Raw genomic sequence first — 27,158 nt, forward strand, 5'->3', positions numbered from 1 at the left:
TGTGACGGACACTGCATGGCTCCCAGAGCCTGAAATATTCACTCTGTGCCCTTACAGGGAAGTTGGGCCGAGCGCTATTGTACTCTGTCTCCTTTAGTTCCCCAGCTGGGCTGAGCTCCCCAGTGCTAACTTGCTTGCTAACATACTTTCTGTTGACTTCTTTCACTCCCCTGTCTCATTTTTTCACTCCCTGCCAGTGTTTCCTAGATATCCTAAATAAATGACTTGTACACACATTCTTGACCCAAAGTGGAATTCTGGGGGAACCCAACCGAAGCACACATCATGTCCTCGTTTGTCCTAATTCCAGGGCAAACTGGCTAGCAGAGCAGGGTCCACTTACGAGCAGGGTCAACATCAGCACAATGATTACACTGTCACGTCCCTCCCACCCCCTCTGTCCTGTCTCTTCTGCAGCACTGTTTGAAAATTCAACCTTGTGGGCATGACTTTTTCTCGTTCACATATTCTATCTTATTGAGTGTCACCTCTGCACCGGGGTGATGGAGGAGAGGATAAAGAGCAGGAGGAAGAAAGAAAATCCCATCTTGTCCTATATAGGATGCTCCCTTTTTACAACAGAAGCCTGCTTGGAGCTGATCCCAAGGTGCCCATGCACCTGAGTCATGGCCAGTTGTTTTCGGCCTCACAGGACATGGCCAAGTCAGTGGCTACCCCCACTTTACTGCTGCTGCTTTCATTTGTCTCTGTCTGCCCCTCCTAATTACTTAGGTCACTTCAGACTTTAATTCTGTCTTCTAAAGTGTAACACAGCCATAATTAGGCCATATGTTAATTAGCAAGATGACGTCTTGTCACTCGTGAGAGATGTGGATCATCCCAGAAAGTACCATAGAAAGGGGAGTTCAGCAGGAAGAGGAAGTCTAAGGAGGCTGGAAGTGACTCTCTGTCTAGCCGAAACTACCTTAGAGAGCAGGAGAAAATGGCAGGATGCAAGAGGGCCAAAGGATGGGGTCACACAAAGAAAAAGAGCTAGAGTTGACCTCTTTTCCACTCCAGGAATGAGCTGTAAGCCAGGAGACAAGCCTGAGGCCGAGAAGCCACCAGGGATGGCAGAATCGTCTGAAGGACTGGAGGTGGCCAGGGCTGAGGTCAAGGCCCCGATGGAGGCTACGGGCAAGGTGAGTGTCAGGCATGCGTTCTCCCATCTCTTACCCCTGGAAGCCTGCAGGGATGCCCATCACAAATCAAGGCCATTCTCTGCTTCCATGGCCCTTCTGCGGGGCCTGCAAGGAGGTCTGGAAGATGGGGTTCTGGTAGCTCAGAGACTCCTTCTACATGCTGTTTACTCACCCAAAGTCAGTTCCCCATTTTCTGTTAACTTAAATTGTGACATTCTTGGGATGACAAAGTTGGAAAGAGGATTGGGCAGGGCAGGATAATTTCCTATTTCAGATAGTGTCACCTTTATCACTCAGGAGACAATTTTCCAGGAAACTAATTACTCAGGGAATTTACGACTGGGTACAATGACATTTGAATTATTAAGATATTAACCTTCCTCCAGTTTGCTGTCAAAACATGATGTGACGAGAACCTGTTCTGTCATCATCCAACTAATAGATGAAAGGGACTAGGACAGTCGTTTGAAGTTTTGTATTTGCTTGGATTTCGGAAAAAGACATTTGACGTAGGAACTCTCAAAGCATATCAAAGGGGAAATTTTGAGGGGTAGAGTTTGTGTTAATACTAATAACTAATATTAATAAGTATTATTGTGTTTGTAGAGTTCCTACTATATTCCAAATCTTTATGGCCATTGCATCTGATACTCCTAACATCCTTCAAGGAAAGTATTATCATCCTCATTTAACTTGAGGCTCATAGATGCTGAATCATATTCAAAGATCATAGTGCCAGCTGAGACAAAGTTGAAATCTCTTATTTTTTCTAAACTCTAAACTTTGAGCTCTTTTCGGATACTGGGATCAGCAAACTCTTTCTGTAAAGGACCAGATAGTGTTTTCACTTTTGCTGGTCAGATTATATATGTCACAACTTCTCATTTCAGCTGTTGTAGCTCATAGGTAACCATACATAATGCACCAATGAATGAATGGATGTGGCTGTGTTCCAATAAAACTTTATTTACACACACTAAAATTTGTTTTTAACCTAATTTTCTTTTAAAAAAAAATTTTATTTATTGATTTGCCAGAGAGAAAAAGAGACAGAGACGGAGGGAGGCAGGCAGAGGGAGAAGCAGGCTCCCCACTGAGCAGGGAGCCCAATGCGGGATTCATTTCCAGGACCCTGGGATCATGACATGAGCCAAAGGCAGACACTTAACCAACTGAGCCACCCAGGCATCCCTATGTAATTTTTATATATCTTGTGTTATCATTGTTCTCTGAAATTTTTTTCCCCAGACATTTAAAAAATGGTAAAATCATTCTGCTCACGGGCCATGCAAAAACAGGTGGCAGCCCAGGTTTGGCCCACAGGATGACCCGTGCCCGCCACAAAACCACCTATCTCACATTGACTTACAGAAACAAGCGAAAGCAACCGAGCTGCATATTTTACCTAAGGGAGTCAAGCCATCCACAGGAAGAGTTATCACAACCTTTAGGACAGAGAAGCTGTAGGGAACAATGGTCCTATTCTGGCTGTGCCATTAGCTTTAATGTATCCGCTTAGATTACACCACAAGAACTTCGGGGTCTTGCTTACCTCTTGTCCAGAATAAGAGCGATCCCTAACGACTCTACTGTTCTTTGATTCTACTCATGGTATGCCTGCACCAAATGACTTCCATAATATCAGAATTTAAACCTGAGATGATTACTTGGATGATGCCATCATTAACATGGGAAAGGTTGGGGGAGAAGCAGGTGTGTGGGTGACAGCAAGAGTTTGCTTGTGGACAAGTTAAGTTTGAGGCACCTAATAGACATAAATGAAGACAGTTGCTTTTAAAAACCTGGAGTTGGCAGGGGAAGGCTGGACAAGAGATTAAACTTTAGAAGTGGCCAGCATGTAGACTGAATCTGGGTATATCATAGCATTGAATAAGGTCTTTTAGGGCAAAATTTCATAACCTTGGCACTATTAACATCTGGGGAGGGTTAATTCTTTTTTGGGGGGATAATCCTTTGTTGGGGGACTGTCCCATCCTACAGCATACTTCGTAAGGTGTTTAGCAACATTCCCTGGCCTCTGCTCACCCCACCCCCAGTTGTCACAACCCCAACAGCTCCAGACACTGCCACATGTCCCCTAGGGTGAAAATTGCCCTTGCTTGAGAGAGAATCACTGTCTTAAGCAAAAGGCTGAGGATGGTCCCCAGGGACCGCAACTTTGGAGGTCAGAAAGAGGAGGAGGAAATGGGGAAAGGGACTGAGAGGAGTGGCCACTGAAGTAGGAGAAAAACTCAGCTGTGAGGTCCCAACGGTTTAGGCTGGATTGGGTGTAATGGTTGAGGAAAGGCAGAGGCGGAAGTCAGACAAGAAATAATGGCCCATGGCTCAGGGATGAGCCCCGGTGAACCCCACTGCGTTTCCTTTATGGGACCCCCAGTGGTCATAGGGGTGGCAAGGCACATGAAGTATTAGGTCATATGTTTTCTAACTGCATGACAGTGCATTGGACAGTGTTTTCTAGTAGGGAACTAAACTAGATAGCCGGTTAAAAGTAACATTTACAAACCAAAGATAGAGGCTGCTCCATGTTTCTTCTTTTTCATTTTATTTTTAGAAATAATCCTCAGAGGATAAAAATGTTATTGTCTGGGTGCAGGAGAAAAGCTAGAACAGAAATAGAGTTGCTATGGTTTTGAGGGAAAGCAAAAGGGACTCAAGACCTGGGGCTTTTGCCATTCTGAGCTGCAGGGTGGATCTTCTTTGTTTTGTTGTCTCTTCTCTTACTTCATGTCTAACGGTAGTAAAAAAAAAAAAAAAATAGTTGAAGGATGTGAACTTGAACTTGTGTGAACTCTCTCTTTATGCATTTAAAAATGAAGAGCTATGACTTAATGAAGGCCCAATATAAAGATTATGAAAATCAGTCCCTCATGTTGAAATTGATGTCATTAGACAAGAGTTCCTCTTAGTCACATGCCTGATAGTAAAGGATGGAAGAAGCCATGGTGTATACTTTCTCCTTTTTATATTTGTCTTCTCACTCTGAAATGAAGATAGTAAGTTTACCTCATGAGGTTACTATATAAAACTGCCTAACAGTGCCTAGTCGGGCTTCCGTAAATGTTTAAAAAGAATACCAGTGTGTATCCTGCTTGTGGTGGTGGTTGCACATGTCTCAACATATAATAAAATTCCATAGAACTAGACACTGAAGCTCCACCCCCCAAAAAGTATAGCAAAAGAGTGAAATCCAAATGAGATTATTAGCTGAGTTGGTAATATTCTATCAATGTTAGTTTCTGGTTTTGACAGTGCACCATAGTTATGTAAGATGTTCTCATTTGGGGAAGCTGGGTACAGGTACAGAGAACTCTATTATTTTTGCAACTTCTTGTGAGTCTTAAGCTATTTCAAATAGAAAAGCATTAAAAACAAATACTTAGGGGCACCTGGGTGGCTCAGTGGGTTAAGCCTATGCCTTCGGCTCAGGTCATGATCCCAGGGTCCTTCGGGCCCTCTGCTCAGCGGGGAGCCTGGTTCCCCCCACCCCCTCTCTCTGCCTGCTTCTCTGCCTACCTGTGATCTCTGTCTGTCAAATAAATAAATAAAATTTTAAAAAAAAACAAATACTTAGATGTTAAAATAGATCACAGAGCCCCCCCAACCCGTTTGTGACTATTGCATACCTCCGAATCATTTGGTTTTGTTGTCAACTCTACCTTGTAGTTTCATTTTTATTTTATTGGAGAGTCATATCATGAGCAAATCAGATTATCAGGTTTTATTTGTAAGTGAGAATGTAGAATCAAATCACTCTATGTTTACACTAATGCAATAGGTTATAACCCCCAGATTGTGATCATAAATTGATCTTAATAAATACGTAGTCATGAAACCCAACAATAGGTGAAAGTCTGAAATTAAGCAGAATTACCATTTAGTCTTTAGTTTTGGAATATTTTATTTTTGGATCGTCCAAGACTCATCTAAGTTTGCCAAAGAAATTTTCACACAACACATCCTTAAATTCCCTGAGAAGTAGAAAGTAGAGGTGGCTTGCATACTTTTTTAGGTGAGAATTTCTACTTCAGCAGATTTTGGGGAGGGCAAGCCTCCTCTATCTTGCTGATATGCCTAAGATGTGATCTATTTATATTACAAACCATATGCAGAGCCTGGCAAGCCTTTCTGTAAATGAGCTCATCGGTTCTACCCTAAAATAGGAGGCTGGAAGGAGGGTGCCAAAGACATTAGAGACCTTTCCCAACCATTACACCTCTTGGTGCTCATTGAACAGGAAGGATAAACAAAATCTATGAGTTCTGATAGGAAGGATAAATAAAAAATACCTATCAAGGGGAACAGCATGCTTTCCTTGGTCTTCTTTGCTGGCCATCAAAGTCAAGTTCTTAAAGACTTGAGTACTTTTTAATGGATTTTCCTTTTCTGTGTTTGTACAAATTGCAAGTAAAGATAATTTCAAATTTGTCATACTGATGGGCCTCCTTCAAAGTGTGATGAGTTTTATCTAGAGCTTCATTCAAAGCAACCAGTATTTATAGAACATTTTATCCAGTGTTAAGTCATTAGATTTATCTGTAAGGAAATAGAGAAGAGCAGTTGCTGACCTTAAGAGGCTCCCAGACAAGTAGGAAAGAGATGAGAAAACAAAGAAAAGTATTACAAAATGACAAGCACAGCCAGAGAAACACATACAAGCTCCAGAGAAAGGAGTAAGACGGAGGTCATTAACTATTTAGGACAGTATGGCTCAAACCGAGCCTACAAAAGGGTGTTCTCTTGGAGTGTGTTGTTTGCTACAAGAATGTAAAAATTTTGTGTTTTCATTTCTCTCTGTCTCTCTCTCTTTTTTAAGATTTTGTTTATTTCTTTGACACAGAGAGAGAGATCACAAGTAGGCAGAGCAGCAGGCAGAGAGAGGTCGGGAAGCAGGCTCCCTGCTGAGCAGAGAGCCGGATGAGTGGCTCGATCCCAGGACCCTGAGATCATGACCTGAGCTGAAGGCAGAGGCTTAACCCACTGAGCTACCCAGGAGCCCCATTTTTTTCCTTTCTTTTTAAGATTTTATTTATTTATTTGAGAGAGAGAGAGCAAGCGAGTGAGCAGAAGCATCGGAAGCTGGAGTGGGAGAGGGAGAAGCAGGCTCCCCACTGTGCAGGAAGCCCAATGTGGGGCTCAATCCCAAGACCCTGAGATCATAATCTGAATGGAAGGCTGATGCTTAACTGGGTGAGCCATCCAGGCAACCCAGAATTTTGTGTTTTCATTAGGTGGAAATTATATGTATACACATTTATTTTTTTCTAGTTATCTGGATGAGTGTGTATCAAAAAAATTTATTGTAGAGAGAACATTTAACATGAGATCTACCCTCTTAACAAATTCTTTTTTAAAAAAGATTTTACTTATTTATTTATTTGACAGAGGGAGAGCACAAGCACGGGAGTGGCAGGCAGAGGGAGAGGGAAAAGCAGGCTCCCACGGAGAAGGCAACCCAATGCGGGGACTCAATCCCAGGACCCTGGGGTCATGACCTGAGCCAAAGGCAGATGCTTATCTGACTGAGCCACCTAACCACCCTCCCCACCCTTAACAAATTCTAAACTGCATAATACAGTATTGTTAACTATAGGCACAGTGTTGTAGCCAGATCTCTAAAATTTACTCATCTTGCAAAACTGAAACTTTAACCTGTTGAGTAGTGTCTCCCCATTCTCCTCTCTTCCCAGCATCTGGCAACCACTGTTCTATTCTCTGCTTCTATGAAGTTGACTACACTGAGTTCCTCATCTAAGTGGAATCATATAGCATTTGCCTTCTGTGGCTGGCTTATTTCACTTAGCATAATGTCCTCCAAGTTCATTTATGTTGTAACAAATAGCAGAATTTCCTTCTTTTTTTTTTTTAAAGCAGAATAATATTCCATTGTATGGATATGCCACATTTTTTCTTTATCCATTTGTCCACCCTTGGACATTTAGGTTGTTTGCACATCTTTGTTACTGTGAATTGGATGAGCCTTTATGCTTTTAGTGCATTTGCGTTTATAAACTGTTCAAACGAGAGTTTTGCTTTAGTTTGGATAGAGGGAGTAGATAAGAAAACCGAGTTATTCCACAGCACACATAGTTGGAAATATGGGATTCAGAGAACCTGAACTAGAACGTCAGTGGCCTATTCTGAGTTACAGGGTGATGTTTTGCATAGATGCCATCTTTATTTGTTCCAACCAGCAAAGCTTCCTTAACAAGAAGTGTGGTGGTACATACTCAATGAAGAATTTGTATATTCCTAATTTCAACCACAGCTGTTTAAGATATCCAGTTAGTTTCTGAATAATGCCCCAGTGCTTACCGTGCCTATAACTAAACAGGAAAGCTGTGCCTATGACCCTTTCCCCTCTCCATATTCTTGTAATAAGCAAGGCAGCATCAATTTTAGTACTTTGAAGAAAAGGCCAAAGGAGTCATAGGTACATTGGCAGTATGTGAATCAGAAATTGCATTCAACTGCTAGTAATAAAAACCCATAAAAGGGTGGCTTAAATTATGGCTCTATTAGTCCACAGTGGGTAGTCTAAGACTGCTATAGTAATTACATGATATAACCAGGGACCTATACTCCTTTTGGCTTTGTGCTTTGACATCTGAATCCTCCTGTTCTCAAAATGGCTGTCAGAGCTCTAGCCATCTTATTTTCATTTTAGCCATAGAGAAGGGGAAGAGCAAAGAGAAAAGAAGGTATATGCCCACTGTGTTAACCCCTTAAAATTGCCTTCCTAAAAGTCCACTTTGGTGACTTTTACCTGTATCACATTGACCAGGACTATCTCAAACACTCCTAGTTGTAAGAGAAACAGGAAATTTTGTTTTTAGCTCATCACATTGCCCCTTCAAATAACCTCAGGTTTCAAATAATACAAAAAAGAGAAAAATAGATATTTGGTAGACAGCCAGTACCCTCTGGACATCAGGATCTTATTATCACTGGGCTCTTGATCCAACTTGAATAACTACCTGATTCCAAACTTCTTGAAATATGAAAGGAAAAAAACCCCTATTTGTTAAGGTAGTGTTATCTAGATGTTTGTAATTCACAGCTCAACATATTCCAAACTGAAACAAATACGAACACTGCTTATTGATGTTGAAGATGTGAAGTTGACTCTTTTTACCAGGAATTACAAATTAAAATATATTCAGAACTAGAGAGGCAGTGTGAGTGAACGATGCTGGTTGAGGAAGGGGCCATGACAACCTGGAGAGTGTATGGCCCATCCAAAGTGGGCTACCACTGCTGCTGGTGGACTGAGAGGGTTATTTTCATACAGGATGACCAGCCCCTATTACCAGATAAAAACACTTAAAAAGAACAAGAAAAGTAGATCTTAAAAAAAAAAAAGATTTTATTTTTAAGTAATCTCTACACCCACCTTGGAGCTTGAACTCACAACCCTGAGATCAAGAGTCACACACTTCACAGAGTGAGCCAGCCTGGCGCCCCAGAAAGATGGATCTTTATGCATATAACAGGGTAAGAAAATCCTTTTCATACCACATTCTAGATATGAAGAAAATGAGCTCATTCTATTACTTAGTCTGTAATTTTGGCCTCTCCCAATCTCCCTTCCTCTGGCTAGAGGGAAAAGCACAAGAAGACACAAGCAACACCTAAAAGTCAAACTTGTTTAAATGTTACTCCACTCTGAAGTTCCAGGAAATGTTTTCCTCTTTTCTAAATTATTAAGGTATAATTCAGATACCAAAAAAATTCACCTTCAGAAGTTTATAATTCAGTAGTTTTTAGAATATTCACAAAGTTATACAATTGCCACTATCTAACTCCAGAACATTCATCACCTCAAGGAACCCCCAAAACCCATACCCATTAGTGGTCACTCCCCTCCCTCCAGCCCCTGGCCACCAGTAACCTACTTCCTGTCTCTATGAATTTGCCTACTCTAGAGATGTCATATAAATGGAATCATGTAATACGTGGCTCTTTGTGACTGGCTTTTTAAAATTTAATATGTTTTTAGGGTTTATCCCTGTGTAACATGTATCAATACGTCATTCCTTTGTATGTCTGAATAGTTTCCATTGTATGGATAAACCACACCCTGTTTATCTGTAAGTTGTTGGACATCTTGTGTTGTCTCCACTTTTTTGGCTGTTATGGATAATGTGCTATGAACATTTGTGTACAAGTCTTTTTGTAGACTATGTTTTCACTTCTCTCTCTTTTTTTAAGATTTTATTTATTTATTTGACAGAGAGAGATCACAAGTAGGCAGAGAGGCAGGCAGAGAAAGAGGAAGGAAAGCAGGCTCCCCGCTGAGCAGAGAGCCCGATGCGGGGCTTGATCCCAAGACCCTGGGATCATGACCTGAGCCGAAAGCAGAGGCTTCAACCCACTGAGCCACCCAGGTGCCCCATGTTTTCACTTCTCTTATGTATATACCTAGGAGTGAAATTGCTGGGTCAAATAGGAGCTTTGTGTTTAACTTTTTGAGGAACTGTCCAAAGTGGCTGTACCAATTTCCACTCCCACCAGCAGTGAGTGAGCATTCCAGTTTCTCCACCTCTTGCCAACTCTTGTCATTGTCTGTCTTTTTGATTATAGCCATCCTAGTGGGTATGAAGTGCTATGTCACTGTGGTTTCAATTTTTTTCCCTTAATGACTAATACTGTTGAACATCTTTTCATATACATGTTGGCCATTTGTAGATCTACTTTGGAGAAATGTTGATTTAAATCCTTTACCTACATTAAAAAATAAGTTACATCTTTTTATTACTGAGTTGTAAGCTTTTCATATTGTTTTTATTTATTTATATGTTTGTTGACAGAGAGAGAGTGAGAGAGAGCACAAGCAAGGGGGAGGGGCTGAGGGAGAGAGAGGAGCAGACTCCTCACCGAGCAGGGAGCCCAGTGTGGGTTTGATCCCAGGACCCCAGGATCATGACCTGAGCCAAAGGTAGATGTTTAACTTACTGAGCCACCCACACACCCTTTTTATATGTTATAGTCATATTGGAGGTTGTTTCAAACATTTCAACAAATGGTTGAAAATTGCTGACTAATATGGTTCAAACTAGTATAAAAATACCCAGTTTCCTACTGCTTTTCTCCCTAGAAGAGCATTGGCGTGTGTGGGGTAGGGTGTAGTTTTTGTAACCTCGTGGCAGGTGGGAAGAGTCCAGCTCTTTGGGTTACCTTCTGGGTTCTGGAAGCATTATCACTTGTTCCCTTGGGTGCTGCTATCTTGGCAGGCATGTGTGGCTTACATCTTTGATGGGGGAAGCAGTGATATGGCCACTCTTGGCTTTGCAAGGGTCTTGTGTTGCAGTGGCTTCTTTGGCCTCAGATCTTTCTCTTGTCACTGCACATTCCTCTGAAGTCTGACCCAGACTTTCATTTGGCTGCTCTAATAAAATACCAAAGATTGAGTATCTAGTAACAACAAAAATGAGTTTCTCACAATTCTGGGAGCTGGAAGTCCAAGATCAGAGTGAGAGCCCTCTTCTGAGTCACAGACTTCTTATTGTATCCTCACATGGCAGAAAAGGCTAGTGAGATCTGTGGGCTCTCTTTTATAAGAGCACTAATCTCATTCATAAGGGCTCCACCCTTATGACCTAATCACCTACTAATACCATCACCTTTGGGGGTTGGGATTTCAACATATGATTTGGGGGGAGTAGGTCAAAACATTGAGACCATAGCAGTCTTGATTTAAGTGGTCTTCTATAGAATCTTCAGTGGATGCCACCTTACCCCCTCTGTGGCCATTCTCTTTAGCAAATTCTACATTCAGAAGCTCAGCTTTTTTCCATAGTGGAAAGCAGGGTAGTCTGAGCAAGCTGAATTTGAGGGTCTCCTCCTGCATGACTTGGTTATCAGGCAAGGTATATGATTGCACTTCAGAGACATATGAGATCTTCATCTGTTGCAGATTGTGTTCTCCTGCATTTGCCCATGATGTCTCTCCTTTGCCAGGCACAAGCTAAGGAAAAGAAATCAGGAGGCCCAACTCTCTACTATCCTCTCCTGCTTTTCTCTCTCTTTCTGAGAGTTCCTCAGATCAGAAGACAGGAGGGTGTAATAGGGTTCTTCAGGAAAACAGAACCTGTGTGTGTGTGTGTGTGTGTGTGTGTCTAAAGATATTTACTAGAAGGAATTGTCTCATGTTATTATGGAGGCTGACGAGTCCTAAGATCTGTAGGGTGACTCAGCAGGCTGGAGACTCAGCAGAGACAACAGTATAGTTCAAGTCTGAATCCAAAGGACTGAGAATCAGAAGAGCCAGTAGTGTCATTCCAGTCTGAAGGCCAGCAGGCTCAAGACCCAGGAAGAGCCAACGTTTCAGTTAGAATCCCAAGGTGGGAAAAAGCCAGTGTACGAGTTTGAAAGCTATTAGGCAGGATGAGTTCTCCTCTTACTTGGGAATGGGTCAGCCTTTTTGTTCTATTTAAGCCTTCAAGTGATTAGACAAGGCCCAACCAAGTTAGGGAGGGCAATCTGCTTTACCTAGTGCGCCAGTTTAAGTTTCCATCTCCCTCAAAAACACCTTCACAGAAATACTGAGAATAGTGTTTGACCAAATATCTGAGCACTGTGTGGCTTGGTAAGTTCATACATAAAATTAACCATCACAGAGGGTGCTGCTTAGCTTCCGTCATAGCTAGGGTGACCCATAAAATGGATCCTGTGACCTGGAATGCATTTGAGAGCTGAAAGGAGGTATTACCTGGAGGGGCTGAAGGGACGACACGTGTAAAACGGGACCGTACGGGGGCGCCTGGGTGGCTCAGTGGGTTAAGCAGCTGCCTTCGGCTCAGGTCATGATCCCAGCGTCCTGGGATCGAGTCCCACATCGGGCTCCTTGCTCAGCAGGGAGCCTGCTTCTCCCTCTGCCTCTGCCTGCCATTCTGTCTGCCTGTGCTCGCTCTCTCCCCCTCTCTCTCTCTGATAAATAAATAAAATCTTAAAAAAAAAAAAAAAGCTAAAAAAAAAAAAAACGGGACCATACGAGTCAGACCAGGCTGTCTAGTGAGCTTCCATGGGATATTCTCTGTCTGTCGTAACATGTGTCCAGCTGGCAGAGACGGATTAGCTACTGTCAGGGTACTGTGGAAATCTGTGAGGCCAGGTCCTCAAAGCTTGTTCCTTGGCAAACTTAAGAGGGCCATAAAGTAATTGCAAAAATCCTCTCTCAAGCAATAAGTTAGTTTTGGAGGATTAGTGCCCTGCTCTATAAACCTGATGTTAAAGACCTGGAGATTAATATTTCCTTGGGTTTTCTCTTCAGATTTTTTTTTCTTTAATGAATTCCAGTCTCTCTCCAGGCAGCTGTATGACCAGATGTTAGGGTGAAGGTCATAAAATTGAGAAGGCAAAAGAATGAAGCACAAAAGAAATAAGAAAAGAGTACTTCGGTTACAGGTGACATTTCTCAGTTTAAAATACTGGGAAGCTAATTTAACTTAGAAATTTCTATTTAAATTAAACAAAAAACATTTATGTCATTGTTCACCCAGGAGCTCACAGTTTGCGACCCTCACAGTTTGGGCACATCACAGATGAGTTTTGTTATAGAATCAGGCTGGCAGGGCCAGGGAAGGAGCAGTAGAGAGAAAGGAGAGAGCATTACTGCTTCCCCTCACAGAATGAAGGGCCAAGAGATGGTGCCTCTGATGGAGGGAACATGAAATAGAGAAACAGAAGTGTACTTAGTAGCAGTATTGACCAGTGGAGATCTTTTTTTTTTTTTTTTTTGAAGGTTTTATTTAATTATTTGACAGACAGAGACCACAAGTAGGCAGAGAGGCAGACAGAGAGAGGAAGGGAAGCAGACTCACTGCCGAGCAGAGAGCCCAATGTGGGGCTCTATTCCAGGAATCTGGGATCATGACCTGAGCTGAAGGCAGAGGCTTTAACCCACTGAGCCACCCAGGCGCCCCCCAGTGGAGTTCTTGATCTGAAGCTATAACCAGAATATATGCCCAAGCATAAGTGGACCCTGAATATTAGTGAAAGCATCCCTTTCCCAAATGAGAGAGTTGAGAACAACATCTCCTTTTTTGAACTTAAATATATAATATTTAGGGAAAGAGTTGAAATAGCCAAATGTCTACCTATAATACTGAACTTGAACTCGAATTACTTTTTTAAAAAGATTTTATTTAGGGACGCCTGGGTGGCTCAGTTGGTTAAGCAGCTGCCTTCGGCTTAGGTCATGATCCCAGCGTCCTGGGATCGAGTCCCACATCGGGCTCCTTGCTCAGCAGGGAGCCTGCTTCTCCCTCTGCCTCTGCCTGCCATTCTGTCTGCCTGTGCTCGCTCTCTCCCCCTCTCTCTCTCTGATAAATAAAATCTTTAAAAAAAAAAAAAAAAAGATTTTATTTATTTCAGACAGAGAGAGAGCCTGTGTGCACAAGTCAGGGAGAGGGTAGAGAGAGAAGCAGACTCCCCACTGAGCAGGGAGCCTGATGAGGAACTTAATCCCAGGACTCTGGGATCTTGACCTGAGCTGAAGACAGACGCTTAACCATATGGGTCACCCAGGCACCCCTAACTTGAACTTTAATTATATCTACATGTTTTAAATCTCATGTCATATAAAATATAGTTATGCAAAACTGCTCTTTTTTACCCTCATGTTTCATGAACCAATTTTTTTTCAAACTCCACACGTGCACATTGACATTCATTTCTCCTCCATCAAGAGCCACTTGAAGACAGTACCATATTCACTTCCACGAAGTTGATTGTAGCACTTTTTTATTCTCAGCATGGTGCTGCCATTAGAAATTTTACCATGATTCACATATGCCCATTACTTTGCTGTAAGCTCCCCAACATACGTATTTAATGTATTATAATAAATTGATTAAAAAAAATAACTTGTATGCAGTGGCACCGTGAGCTGCAGTTTGAAGTCCTTTCTCCAGAAATGGTGACTCGATCTGTGTTAAATTTATTCACCTTCCCCCATCATGTCAAGTGACCTCTATAAGCATTCAAGCTGAGTTTGATTGAGGTCATTTCAGGTTAATGTGTCTTCCCCAAATAGCACTTTGTTGTTCAAAATTACGTAGTTGGGAGAATGCCTACTGTTTGTAATATGAAAATCTTAATAAAGACTTTATTTTATTTTGTTAGAACTTTATTAATGATGGGATGATTTTGAGGAAAAATCTTGCCTTATATTTGGATAAATACAGAATTTTGGGAAGAAGGGCTACTGGAAATTTGGGGGTGAGAGAGATAGGTTAAATCTCATCTACAGTAGCAGAAAATTAATAGAAGTTTAATTTTGATAAACCAAGAAATTGTGACATAAAGCATACTATCTAGAGATACTGTGTCGACTACTAGATGATCAAATATGTGTAATAGTTTCAGTTAGTGGTTTGTGGGGAGCTAGACCGGAACAGGATAAGTTCGAGTCAAGAAATTTGTTGTTCAGGGGCGTCTGGCTGGCACAGTCAGTAGAGCATGCAGCTCTTGATCTCAGGGTCATGAGTTCAAGCCCCACGTTGGGTGTAGAGATTGCTTAAATAAACTTTAAAAATCTTTAAAAGAAATTTGTTGTTCATTATAAAATAACTTAAACTACAATGCAGTAAAATGGAACATGTTAAAGCTGGGTGTTACAACAGTCCAGATGAGAGACAATGAACCATGTCATTGGTGATGAGGGTGGAGGGAAGAGGTAGACTTTAGAGCTGCCTGGAGATAGAACTGATGGGGCTTCATGCCTGGATTATGGAAGTTCATGGGGAAGGAAGAGTACAGGATGACTTCTGGTTTCCCAACTTTGGAGACTGGATAAATATGGTGCCAAGTTGGAAATGCATGAACAGGGGAGTAAATGACAATGGGATCCATTGTGAACACCCATACTCTTGGCATCTGTGCCCTGTTAAATTGAGGGTAAATTGGGAGTACAGGAGATACACATTTGGGATCCATCAACATATGAGTGTAGATATAGCCATAGGAGTGAATAGATTGCCCAGTAGAGGTGTGTTACTAACAAGGCTGGGGATTGGGCTTTGGGGAAACCACCACTGTTAGAAGGAGGGAGAGAGAATCCAATGAAGGAGGTTGAGACAAAATAGGCCCAAGACAAAGAAGGTCTAAGCCAAGGAAAAGGGAAGTGTTAAAGAAAGAGTATTTAGTAGTGTTAGATTTCTAAGGAATACCAAGCAAAATAAGGAATGAACAGTATCCAGTTGATTTGGCACAATTCTTTTATATTTCCTAAACAAGGCTGTGAACTTCTTACTTCTGTCTACAATCAATTTAAAGGAAGCTTTTGGAGAAGGTATGGTATAGGAAGGTTTAGTTGAAATAAACTCAATATTCATCAGTAGGATGATGACCCTATCCAAAACAAATGATTGTGCTCTTTGCCCAAATTTGCTTGTGGCCCCACACAGTGATAACCTCACAAGCATCTAAACTGAGCCCCTGCCTCTGTCCTTCAGGACCTCAGGGTCACTCTGAGTCTGGCTTGCTATCTGGTTGTCCCTGATTCCTGCCTCATTTTCCTGCAAAGCCTATCTATAAGGCAAGGGCTTCAATTTTTTGGTGGGATTTCTGTTGAATAGATATGAGATTTGTCTCCAAACACTTGCTGGTATCTTTCTGATGCCCACTGATATACCAACACGGTGGGCATTATGGAGCTATAGGTTGGCTCAGTGTAAGGATGACTCTCAGACAAGGTGATTCAAGGAGGTGTTGAAAGAGTTAATCGAGGAGGCACCAAATTTCCATTCTCTGAAGGTCTTCCAGCATAGACCAGATGACCTTTCAGCAGTCCTGCCGTGGAGAAAAGAATTCATCCACTGGGTGACCTTTAAAATCCCTTCTTGTCCTAAGAAGTCAGTGGTCTCTCAACACCAAATAGAGCATAGAAATCAGGGAAGCTCAGGGTTGGACGGGACTTTAAGAGGTCATCTGATTCACTTCATACCAAATAAATACATCCCTCCTACTGCCTTATTGAAGAGGAACATCCCTACTTTTTTTATTAGTAAACTTTTTTTAGAGCCTTTTAGATTCACAGCAAAATTGAGGGGAAAGCATGGAGAGTACTTCTATACCCCCCACCCCCACACTTATACAACCTTACCCACTATCAACATGCCTCACTAGAGTGGTACGTTTGTTACGGTTTATAAACCTACATTGACACAATCTTATCACCCAAACTCTGTAGTTTATATTAGGGTTGTGTGTGTGCACACACTCCATAGGTTTTGACAAATATATAATGTCTATGTATATGTCTACCACAGTAGTATCATACAGAATAGTTAAACTATCCTAAAAATCCTCTATATTCTGCCTATTCATCCCTCTCTCCCCCCAAGGCCCTGTCAACCATAATATTTTTACTGTCTTTATAGTTTTGTCTTTTCTAGAATGTTATAAAGTTGGAATCATATGATATGTGGCCTTTTCAGATTGACTTCTTTCTCTTACTAATATGTGTCGAAGGTTCCTTCCTGGCTTTTTATGGCTCGATAGCTCATTTCTTCGTAGTACTGAAGAATAGTCCATTGTCTGAAGGGACCACTGTTTATTTATCCATTCACCTAGAGAAGGACATCTTGGTTGCTTCCAATTTGGGGAATTTTAAATAAAGCTGCTATAAACATCTCTGTTAAGGTTTTCGTATGGACATAAGTTTTCAGTTCACTTGGGTAAACACCAAGGAGTGCAATCGCTGGATCATATGGTAAGAGTATTTATAATTCTGCAGGAGACTGCCAAACTGTCTTCCAAAGTGGCTATACGGTTTTGCGTTCCCACCAGCAATGAGTGAGAGCATTCCTGTTGCTCCACATCCTTGCCCACATGTGGTGTTGTCAGTGTTTTGGATTTTGGCCGTTCCCCAGCTTCTGTTTGAATGCTTAAACAATGGTAACCCACCATGTCAGAAATTCAGAACTTGTTTAATGGCTGGGCAAGGAAGGCCTTACAGAGTAGTAAACTGAGATGGAGTTTGTGTATATAGCATCTCTGCCTGGAAAGTGTTCAATCTGGGCCGTGTCTCCTCTGGCAACTGAGCTCACTGAATGGCGGTTCCCTTCCTTACGTGTCCTAGCCTCCCTTGTAGTTGGGCTGGGGCAGTGTGACTGAGCTCTGGCCAATGGGAATGTGAGAGGCGAAGCTTCACTATACTTCTGAGTCCCCTAAGAGTCTGAGTGCTCCTGCCTTTTCCTGTTTTGTATGTTCAGAGGACTTGGAGCCCATGTGATACAGATGAAGCAGCTGTAAAGCACCCGACCTCTGTGAGCTCAGACCTCAGAATAGCTGTGAAACAGACCTCCCTCCCTCCCTACTTTGAAACAGGTATTTTGAGCAGGAAATAAACTTTGTTGTGTTAAACCACTGAGATTCCAGGGTGAATTTGTTACCTCACGTAGTCTAGCCTAACCAGATCTCTCTTTGCTGACCCTTAGGTTTCCTCTTGGAGCTCAATCCTTTTCTCTCTATCCAGTTGGAATTCCCTTCTGTGCTTGTGCTAAACTTCAACTTCAGACCTCTTTAGTTGTGTTTGGCCACGTGACCCATCTCACAAGGCTTTCGGAATGTGCCCTATGTCAATAAGGTTCCCAGTCTCCCAATTCATTCTTGGAAGCCCATCTTTGTCTTTGGCCTCTGTGGGAATCTCTGTGTTCACTCTTCTGTCCAGTCCTTCCATTGGCTCTCCACTGATTTCTCAGAGCCTCACTAATACTGGCATTCCAGTCTTGAGTACTCTCAGTGACAATGCCCCTCACTTGACAATTATAAATGAAGTAGCCATTCTATTTCTAGAAGGGACTAACTGATATAGGATACCAGGTTTTTCCTTAAGTAAGTTTAATGTGCCTGATGAAAACTGTTCTATTTGTTCAACCTCCATCCTCTGGACTTGTCAAAATTTCTTCTCACTTGTCCATGTAGTAGACTTGTCAGTAACGGAAGTTGGAAAACTATCATGTTTTTTCTAATTTCTTCTCTTACCTAGGATATCTGTCTTTATCCAGATGAATACATATGTGGTTTTTACACAAGTAAAACCTTCCTGATAATATGAAAATGCAATTGTAAAAAGACATTTATTTCAGTATGTAAATATAATTAATATTATACCTTTAACACAAGAGAGATGAACTTGTTTAAAAAAACCATAACATGTGTGTAGGCTGTATGATTATACCTATAATCCATCTGCTTTTTATATATCTTTCAGTTTTCTTGATAAGATTTCACTTGGGGTTGAAACTTGGCAAAGCCTTAGTCTGACAGCAATTTTTAAAATACAAAATGTGAGAAAAGGAGAAAAGGATCTGTTATATTTTTCAATTACAAAAGCACTAGGGCAAGAAATAGCTCAGTTATCTTCTTTTCTTTTTTATGAACTCAAAGTCCAAAAAAGAGAGAGGGTTGGAAGAATAAAACCCTAGTATCTTTTAACTTAAAAAAAATAAACTTGCTCTAGATATTTAAATGGGCAAAGTAACAGTAACCAATGACCTCTTAGAAGTCAAGGAGGCCACTATAATTTAAAAGTACAGTCGACCCTTGAACAACTCTAGTTTGAGCTGCATGGGTCCACTTGTATGTGGATGTTTCATAGAACAGTACTGTAAATGTATTTGCCTTGTGATTTTCTTAAAAATATTTTCTTTAGCTCACTTTATTGTAATAATACAGCGTATAATGCATATAACATACAAACTCTGTGTTCATCGACAGTTGATATTATCCGTAAGGCTTCGGGTCAGTGGCAGGTAGTAGTGAAGTTTGCATGGAGGTGGGGAGAGGTCAGTGCCCCTGATGACCATGTTGTTCAAGGGTCAACTGTACATTGAAAAGAATCCATTCTGCCATCGTATTTTCCCAGTATTTCTTGTCTTCGAAAGCCGGAAGGGCTATGTATTTCTCTCAAGTTCAGAGGGACTCTGGCAGCCTGTTCTCGTCCTCTTGTTCATTTAGCTCAAATGCCTTTTCCTATTTAATCTCATCACTGTTGGGTTTTCTCTCCCTTATCCTTCCATCTCCTCATCAAAGCAGCAAGATTACACGGAGCCAGCAGGACAAAGGAAACACACACACACACACACGTGCCTGCTGTTCGTGTGGGCAAACGCACGAGATGAAAGTAGGCACGTACAGGGCAGCATTGTGACAGCTTAGGAAGTGGAGTGTGAGGTGGGGCTGTGGGAGGAGCAGCCCTGAGCCCGGAGCTAGAGGGGCAGGGCCCTGAGGAAGAAGCCAAGTTGGGTTAGATGATTTCCTGGAGATGATCTCCTCTTCCTCCTGCCCTCCCTCTCCCTTTCCCCAGCTTCTTTCCTGGTCTTAACTTGACTTCCTCTTTCTCTCTGTCTTTTCCGCAATTTTGTCCTTTCTCTGCTTTCCGCGGCTCTTACTACTCTTCTTCCCGCAACTTGTGCCCTTCTTTCCCAGTTTCTCACTTGCCGTGTGTGCAGGAGGCCCGAGGCTGCTATCTTTAAAAGGCCTTCTTGTGAGGTCCCTGGTTGGCACCTGGGCACTCTGCCTTTGAAACCCTCTCTCAGTGCGAGGCTGTTTTGCCCACCCGGGGCACTGAGAACCTGCTTCCTTCCGGGCATCCAGCCGCTGGGCCGTTGTGGAGGGTCATGATGCTGACGTGACAGACCCCCAAGAAAAACCCTGAACTCGGAGTTTTCAGGAAGACGTCGCCGGGCAGAACCCCGCAAGTGTTGCTGCATGTTCTTGCTGGAGGAACACGTTCCTTCCTGCTGCTAGGGAGAGAGCAGGAAATACGGGCATGGATTCCTCTAGACTCCTCCTGCTGGGTCCTTTCCCCTTACTGATTGCGGGAAGGCGTCGTACCCCGGAGTGAGACTTCTTCTGAATCCCGCGAGTCCTTCTAGCAAATCACTGAACATATGGGTGGTCTTAGGACTCCCGAAACGCATACCAAAGCTAACGTTTTACCTGGCTCATCTTTGCGGCCTTTAAAGTGGCATTTAAAAGTCAGAAAAAGTACTGCTGATTTTTTTTTTTTTTTAATCTTGAGAAAGTTATTACTCTTCCCCACTGAGAAGAAACTTACTTAAAAGAAGAGGTGACGGGAGTGGACACTACCACGTACGAGGCACGGTGCTAAGTTCCTCTATACATTGTGTCATTTAATTAACATCCCTGTGAGGTAGTTCTGTCACCTATTTTGAAGGCAGGAAACTGACTCACTAAAGATCACAAAGATGGGAGTCGGAGGGCAAAACTTCAGTGGTTTAGTTTTGCTTAATGAACATTTATTGAATGACGAACAGCAGTGTGTTAGGCACAAGAGAGAACGTGATCAGCGGGACTGAGAGCCAATTATAAAGTTGTTCACTAGGCAGACCCTTAACCAAATGAGCCACCCAGGTGCCCCTCCTCCTTTTAAAAGATTTTATTTATTTATTTAAAGAGAGAGTGAGAGAGTTGGTCACTATTTAGGGAGGAGACAGAGAAACCTAACCATTTTGCTCTGGTGAAAGCTTAAAAATATATACCTGGGGGGGTGCCTGGATGGCTCAGTGGGTTAAGCATCTGCCTTCGGCTCAGGTCATGATCCTGGAGTCTCAGGATTGACTCCCGCATCGGACTCCCTGCTCCCCGGAGAGTCTGCTTCTCCTGCTGACCCTCTCCCCTTTCATGCTTGCACTCTCTCTTAAGTAGATAAATAAAATATTAAAAAATATATATATATATATATATCTGGAGTGCTGGGGAATTTGAAATTGGGCTTTTTAAAGTTCATTATTGCCATGGCCCTCCTTTCTTTCAAGGGACATACATATGAGAAAATGAAAAAGTTGTGTGTTGTTTTTGAATAATTTTTATTAGGTTTTGAAATCTAAAAGAAGTATATGTTCATGACCAAAATGTCTGACAGTTCAAAAACACCAAAGTGAAAGGTCAAAATCCATGTCTGGTTTTCTTTCTTTCTTTTTTTTTTAGCTTTTATTTATTTATTTGACAAAGAGAGAGAGAGATCACAAGTAGGAAGAGTGCCAGGCAGAGAGAGAGGGAAGCAGGCTCCCTGCTGAGCAGAGAGCCTGATTCGGGCTCGATCCCAGGACCCTGAGACCATGACCTGAGCCGAAGGCAGAGGCTTAACCCACTGAGCCACCCAGGCACCCCATGCATCTGGTTTTCAATAATAGCCCCCATTCCATTCCCCAGAGAGAGCCACTTTTCCATTTTTCTATTGCCTTACACGTTCGTTAGTGCTAGAAAATATCAAATAAAAGGATATGAGCCTAAAAATTCCTAAATTTAATCCTTAAAAAAATCACTTTTCTTACAGCCTTTCTGGGCAGAGTTTAAGCATCCTGCCTGCCCATGGCCATGTTGGACTGAGTATATGTTTCTGATGATGAATTATATTTCTGACGATGAATTATATTTAAGTTTATCTTTGAATTCATTTTTTAAAAAAGATTTTATGTATTAGAGTCTCGAGAGCACAAGTGGGGTGAAGGGGCAGGAGTGAGTAGGGGAGGGGTAGAGGGAGAAGGAGAATTCGACTCCCCACGGAGCAGGGAGCCCAAGGACTGGGGGCTCCATGCCAGGACCCTGGGATCATGACCTGAGCTGAAGGCAGGCACTTAACTGACTGAGCCACCCAGGCTCCACTCTTTGAGTTCATTTTTAAACTGAAAAAAAAAAAAAAAAAAAAAAAGAAAGAGAGAAAGAAAGAAAAAGAGTTGTATTTCAATACACGTCTTTTTCATTAAAAAAAAAAAAAAAATCCTACCAGTTAATGCTTTACGTTAGGAATCTCAAATCTTTATGTCGATGTTGGATTTTAAGAAAGCTATTTCGAAATGTTCCTGGATTCAGTTTTTTAAAAGCTGGGATTTTGTTTCTTCTGTTCTGAATTTGGGGAAAAAAAAAATCTTACTTTCCGAAGGATTTATTCTTGGTAAAAGAATAGTGTGACAAAAATAGATTTATGCTCAGCTACTACAGAAATAGGTGATAATGGGTAGAAATGATAAATAATCAGAATAACAGAGGGTCATGATTTATGTTAGAACTGGAAGGAATCCTAGAGCTCATCTGGCACGTCCCCTCATTTTGCATGTAGAGCTCTCCATACTGCTAATGATGAGAAGCAGAAATGACTGTTGATCCACAATGAGACGACAGTTTGTGGTTCGTTTTTTGTTTCTTGTTTTTATCCTAGAGGCTACTTTTTGTTTGTCCCTGGTTGTGAGTATTCCTATGTATGTTTGGGGAATTTTAAACAGTACAACCTGCGTAATTAAGGAGTAGAAAAGCCACTATGTTCCGTCTGATTCAGGAGAATGGCTCAGGCTCACCATGCTTATTCCTACGAATTTAAACTAAGTAAATTCAGTCCAGATTAACTCATCAAGAATTTAACACAAATTCCTGCCTTCTATTTACTTTATCTCATAGGAATAGGACCCTCAACATGAAGAATTAGAAAGCAATGTCAGAGTTCAAATGTGAGATACAAACCAAAGGTACTAGAAGGATATTCAGACATTTTTATGGGTTTAAAAGGCAGTTTTCTTACTTGTAAAATAAAGATTTTGGATTAAGTTAACCCAGTGGTTTTCTTTTTAAATTTTTAGTACATTTATGGACTTGTATAACCATTATCACAGTCTTGTTTTAGGATTTTCCCATTACCCTCACAGTTTTTCTTGAGCCCATTTGTAGACAATTCCCAGCCCGATTCTCCCAGCCCCATCCCTACCAGGCCCAGGCAAACACGATCTGCTTTCTCTCTCTAGAACAGAGTTGCCTGCTGCAATGTCATATACATGGAATTGTATAATAATAGTCTTTTGCATCTCTCTTCTTTTAGTTAGCATACTTTTTTGAGCTTCCTCCAGGTCTTAGCCAGTACCAGTAGTTTGTTTTCATTGCTGAGCAACATTCTATTATATGCATGTGTCACATTGTGTTTCTAGAGTCACCTGTAGATGGACGTTTAGGTCATTTTTACTTTTTGACTATTACAAAGAATGCTGCTTTGAACATTCACATACAAGTGTTGTGGGGACATATGCTTTCATTTCTCTTGGGTAGGTTCCTGGGCGTAGACATGCTGGTTTGTATGATAAATTTAATTTTTAAAGAAACTGCCAAACTGTTTTACAAAGTGGCTGTACCATTTTGCAAACTTACCAGCAGTATATAAGTGTTCTAGTTTCTCCAAATGACTAATGGCGTACATCCTTTCATGTGCTTATTATTTATTTGTGTGTCTTTCTTGGTAAAATTACTATTTGTGGCTCCTACTCATTTTTAAAATGGGCTTGTGTTTTTATTGAGTTACAGGAGTTCTTTATGTATTCTGGATACAAAAAACTAAAAAAATAAATGTTTAAATCTTGAACTCTTCTTATGGATTTTGTCAACAAAGGATTTTGGGAAGTACCTGGCTTTAGCTTAGGTATGATGACAATAGAAATTTTCAAGAGGAGCCAAACTCACACCTTGGAATGCAAATTATGTATAGTTTACCTATAGGAACAGGTATAAATTTGTACAAAAATCCCAATTCTAACAGATATACAGTAAGGTTCTGTTCTCAACTTGTAATTCTTTATCACAAGGAAGCTAATGAAATCCTTTTGTCTGGTATAACTAAGAAAAGAATTGTTATGGTCCAGTGGCAAGATTCCTTTCTTCACTACATATTAGCTGAAAATAAGAGACCAGTGCACTGGCCTGAAAAATGGATGATGAGTGAAGTGGGGATTGGGATATTCCTGTGTGTCCATTTCACATCATCTGGACCACATAGTCATAACTTCTACTTGGGAATTACTTATGTATGAGCAGGAAGGAAGGCAGCACCAGGCTTCATCAGTAAAATGGACCACACTCCTCACACTTCTCAGAGCTTATGGTGACAACACTGTATGACTTCAGACTTTTCAAGTTTTTTGTGACTTCTCTTATGGCCCAGTCTATAGTCTATCCTGTAGGATATTTCTTTTTCTTTTTTTTTTTTTTAAAGATTTTATTTATTTGTTTATTTGTCAGAATGAGAGAGAGAAAGAGACAGGAGAGTACAAGCAGAGTGGCAGGCAGAGGCAGAGAGAGAAGCAGGCGCCCTGGGACTTGATCCCAGGACCCTGAGATCATGACCTGAGCCGATGGCAGTGGCTTAACCCACTGAGCCACCCAAGTGCACCTATCCTGTAGGATGTTTCATGTGTGCTTTAAAAGAATGCTTACTAGGAAGACTCTCATAGAAGAAGTTGATGCTGACTATAAAGTAACTTGTGAAATGTACTTTGAATCAGTTTCTGACACCACTATGTAAATGAGGTTTCTTCCTATTCTCCTAAGGTAAACTTAACAAGGAGATGCATATTTATGGTGCAAATTATTAAGAAAGCAAATATACTTGCAGAAATCTTCAAAAATGTAGCTGTCAAAATATTTTGTTTTTCCTATCACTGGTTTTAATAAACAGGTGAAGGTGTGAAGATATTATTTTTTTTCTCACCATATTCTTCAACATTTATGTACATAAAGAGAGCCTTAGTAAGACCATTCCCATGGTTGAACTGAGCTATTTGGCATTTATTTAATTAAAAACTTACTCATATACTGCACATGGGAAGAACTATACTTGCTAAGGACATAATTATCCAGGATATCAATTTTTATTCTCTGGCATATGAAGTTGATAATAACTAAAAGTAGGAAGCACAAAGAGGCAAAGCATAGCATTATGCAATGTTTTGAGCTTTGTCATGCAGTATTAAAAAGAAATTTCAAAGGGAACCTGGATGGCTCAGTCAGTTAAGTGTCTGCCTTGGACTCAGGTCATGATCCCAAGTTCCTAGGATTGAGCCTCGTGTCGGCTCCCTGCTCAGTGGGCCACCTCCTTCTCCCTCTGCCTCTTCCCCCACCCATGCTCTCTCTCCAATAAATAAATAAAATCTTTAAAAGAAAAATTTTTATGTTTTCATGTGATAAAAATTTTGCAAAATATACTTGCTTTTGTTCTGTCAAACTTAAAACTGATCATTTTGAGATAGAATCTTGAGATGAGGTGGACATTTTTTAGGGTAATTAAAAAAAATAAAGTCCATGTTAGGACAACAGAATTCCATTTTTCCTAAAGTGAGGAAGGCCTTTTTCCAAGACTTTTGAGTTCTTGCCTTTTTGTGTTGTAGAAGGTAAATAGTTAAGATTGCTTTGTTATTCAGTTTATCACTGCTATAGAAATACCGTTGAGGTTGAAGTTCAGGGAAGAATTGTTTTCTCCACATATTTTAAGAGTTCTGCTTTTGGAGTTATTTACCACCTGACATCTGTCTCTTGTTACTGGTTTCCCAGTAACTGGATTCCCCTGGAGTTTAGGCTAGCTGCTGCTGCCTCTTCACAGGAATGGCCCCTGGTTCCTCCCTGATGTTTTCACTCTGCCTGTGTCCTTCTCCTTCTTTGGGGATATGTTCCTGTTGTTGGACGTGGTTTTTCTGGTCTTTATATTTGAGGATTTGGACTGTCATTTCTATTAACTCTGCTTAACTTTTGCCTTGTGTGTTGCAAACTCCCAAGAATTATTGTTGACTTAAATGAGTCAAATGAGGAATTAAATGCAGCAAGGCTACTTCTCAGGACAGTATAAAATTAAGAACACATTTGCCAGAGCACTTGAAATCGTTGACAATAGGCATATATTTTGGAAATAATAGTTTCTCAATTTACTGTTTTCTACAAATGCATTGCTATAGTCCTTGGCTGGCTGTTGTATGCAGAGTTATTATATGTGGTTACTATTTCTCATGTTAATCACTTTTTTGAGATTGAGATGTGAGAAGAACTTTCTGGTTGAGAATTTTCAATGGGATGTTGGCCTGAGGTTCTGCTTCTTCCGGGATATATCTGGACTCTGTACTTGAACCCACTGCGTGACTCAGGTGACATTTGCAATCCTGATTCATCCCTTACCAGCAGCATATTGATGCCAGAGGATGTTTCCTGATGATCATCAGTGTTCCTTTTGGTCAGATATACTTGGTTGTTCCAGGAAGGGGAGTTGGCAGCTTAGAGCCAATTGCTACTTGACTAGCTATTAGTGATGTGTTCTTTTCCCTCTGGGTGTCAGCTCCCCGAGAGCTCTGTGACAATCATACTTTAATAATATTTAGAGGGCACGAATTGTCTTGGAGAAAATGTTTCTGCCTTGGAAGCATCTTATGAGGTTCTTGAAATCTGATTATAAATGAACTCATGAAAGAGATAAAAATTTTATAAGCCAGTTGGATTTTCCCTAAACCAAGTTAGGAATACACGGTTTGTTTGTTGCTTCAGGTAACACAAGTGGAGTTTAAAGGGCTTACTGTAAACCTCAAATTCCAGGTTATCCTTGGAGATAAAGATTGATTGATCGATCTTCATTTGCTACTGATTGTTCTTTTATTGACGTTTACAAGGTTCTCTACGTAAGAGTAGTTACTTTGGAGATTGTCTTTTTAGTCTAAGACTCTTGAATTCACCTGAAACACTTTCTCAGAGGATTTAATTTTTTAAAAATACAATAGCAGTTAAATCTTTGCTTTGAGAGTCTTAAGAAACTTATAGGCATTTATTGATTTTATTTCTTTGTATTAATTGTGGATGTATGTGGTACAAAGGTGAACAAGAGCGAAAAGCTCCAAGAGAAGATGGACACTGAGATCTGACATAAGTGATAAGTGATACAGTGATAAAAAGGACATAGATAGCTGAAGAGGTTTTATTAAGATTGTTAAAAGAGAAACTGAGGCATGTTTTAAGACTTTGAACAAATACCGTTGGAATTAGGCAGTACCAAACCTTAAGTGGTAAGGAGCCTTTCGCCAACAGGAGCTTGGAGAGAAACTTCTATAAAGCAAAGGAGGAAGCAAAGACAGGAAATCATTGAAGGGCTGTACCTCAAAGCCTAGCTGGCTGTTTGTGATTGGTGGTCCATAGCGTTTTGATTTCGTAACCTTGAGGCATTTACAAGCTTGC

At 41.1% G+C, this 27,158-nt stretch overlaps 1 long non-coding RNA gene across 1 annotated transcript in view; it reads left to right on the plus strand.

Annotated features, from left to right (window-relative positions):
* Positions 1–875: 875 nt before the first annotated feature.
* LOC131821892 (uncharacterized) overlaps positions 876–27,158 on the plus strand; it is a 52,605-nt gene continuing 26,322 nt past the window's right edge. Inside the window, exon 1 of the long non-coding RNA XR_009350010.1 lies at positions 876–1,142. This is a non-coding gene — a long non-coding RNA (uncharacterized LOC131821892). The remainder of the gene's footprint in view (positions 1,143–27,158) is intronic.

Source organism: Mustela lutreola, chromosome X, assembly GCF_030435805.1.
Source record: "Mustela lutreola isolate mMusLut2 chromosome X, mMusLut2.pri, whole genome shotgun sequence".
NCBI classification, from domain to species: Eukaryota; Metazoa; Chordata; class Mammalia; order Carnivora; family Mustelidae; genus Mustela; species Mustela lutreola.